Source organism: Actinia tenebrosa, unplaced genomic scaffold (assembly GCF_029948245.1).
Source record: "Actinia tenebrosa isolate PJP-AT-01 unplaced genomic scaffold, QUT_ActTen_1.0 PGA_scaffold12__29_contigs__length_12842862, whole genome shotgun sequence".
NCBI classification, from domain to species: Eukaryota; Metazoa; Cnidaria; class Anthozoa; order Actiniaria; family Actiniidae; genus Actinia; species Actinia tenebrosa.
In genome coordinates, this window is record NW_028292572.1 from 166,984 (window position 1) to 169,368 (window position 2,385).

The window sequence follows — 2,385 nt, forward strand, 5'->3', positions numbered from 1 at the left end:
TATATAATGATACTTTGTATTAGTCGCCATTTTGAACAATGGAGGCTCAACATGAGCCAGCGTTGATAACAAGATGTCATGCTCTAGTGACACAATATCCAGAAAAACGAGTCTGAGAACCGGTTTTTACCTCCAAAACTTTGGAGGCAGTTTCTTCAAACAAAACGACCATTTGAGGGCAGAGGTATTTTTTCTCCCCGAGCAGCCAGCCCACGGAGGGTCAGTAAAAAGCCTCTGCTCTCGCAGGGTAGGACTTATCAAGGTTTATACTTGCGATATGCTAATGAGCATGATGTCATAGGAGGCATTAAACATACAAAACGTTTAGTAAAATATCTAGTGTTAAACATCATTTTCTTGTTCAGGGTTTATAGAAAGGTTATTGCAAATTTGTTTTCTTATAGAAATTAGTGATTGCATTACATTTCCATGGTGACAAATAAACTCAAATGTCTTCAAGCATGTCACATAATAAGCACATTGAAAGTATAAACCTTGATATTTCAAGATGCATCACTCAAATAATAATAATAATAATAATAAAACAGCCTGTATTAAATGTCAAACTAGCAGTAATTTGGTAGCTACGAATTTAATGTGAAGGATGAACAAGAGATATATAAATAAAAGGTTCAAACTCTAACTCGGACAATTGGCAGTATTAAATTTTGCAGTTGCTGTTAAGACAACAAAAGCAAGGCTAGAAAGTGATAAGTTGCATGTCATTATAGCAGTGTGCATGAGATTGTTAGCAAAATGGTCAGAAACTGTAGTAGGTTTAGAAGAAGTGGCAAATGCGCTCTCAGCTCTCTTGCTCTTGGTCATGTCGTACCAGCATTCCGTTTTGCCAGAGAATGCATCACCAGTAATGCCAGGTCCGACCTCTCCTGTTTTATTTTACACTGGAGCTCCATATGACTCTCCCACATCTTCTGAATGGCAGTAGAGGTGAATGGTTTGCCTAGGTCGACCCACATGACGAGAAGAGCGTTTGACCTCGATTGCTTTCCCGATCAGTTAGTGCAAAACAACAACAGAAAGCAACACTGATAATACGCAAACAATATCATTTTGCGTTGATTTGTTAATACCAGAAGACAAAGCATGATGAGCTCGATGGTATCTACCCATACTTGAAGGAATTCAGGTAGAATGATCAATTTTCCTGATAAATTCCAATTGTACCAATCGTACCAATTATTGCATGTACCAGTATTGTTAAAGGAGATCCCTACTTCAACCATAGTGCCAACCTCTTTTTTGTTGTTAAAATCGTTGTCTTCCTTTCATATTGGCAAATGCTAAACAAAAGAAAGGTTGCGACCTACGACGTGGCATAAAAAATAAAAAATAAAAATGTGATTTAGGAAAATTAGAAAAATATATTGTTATATACATTACATTATATATTGGATAAAGCAAATTTACAGGCCAATATCCCTCTAAAATTTGAGTTTCCTCACAGTATTGAAATTCATAAAACTCTTTCCTTGAACTAGGAGCAAAATTCCCATCGATTGACCTAGTGAAACTAGTATTAGGATGGTAGTCATCCAGAGATCTTCACTTGAATGTTGACAAACTCCCAGCAACATTACTTTGTTAGTTCTCTAAAAATATACATATTCTTGCTGCATGATTGGCATTATTTTTAATTCGTCCGATGACATCAGCATACTCTCTTACTTTCAATGTTACTATTGCTGACCAACAAATCTGTAATCTTCAAAAGAAAAAAGATATCTAGTAAGTAGGGAATTTTTCGGTTATTCCAAAAGATTTTGCTTTCAAATTATACAACTTGCATAAAATGGGCAAGGCACTGCCCACCACTCTGTATATCAAAGTATTTTGGTATATGGAAACATTGGGAAGGTTTTATTGACACTTGGCACTTCAACAGTTGATGCTTGATTTCTCTACTATGGAAGCGAAGAGCACATGGATCAAGTAAAAAAAAAAAAAAAAAAAAAAAAAAAAAAAAGAAAGGGAGGTGGCAAAAACTATAACAAATATATCACGGCCAACACTTTTTACTTATAATGATCATATTTTTACCATAACTTGTATTTTCTTAAAAACAGTAAGAAGGCAGTTTGCTTTCCCCCATCTATTATGTCAATTTAAAAGCTGAGAGCTGTTTTAAACTGTTTTGAACTTCCTTGTCTTTGTCTTTCCCATCCAGACATAAAAATGCATATGAATCAACTAACTATATATACTATTTTGAAATGGTATTATTGGTTAGTCATGTGCTTTTACCTGGCTGACTACGGGACGTGCTTACGTTTAAATCTGTTCTGTAATGATTGCAATAATGATGGAGTCGTGCCCTTACAGCAGGTTTAACCTTAATACAATAGAAAAGATACAATAGAAATGATA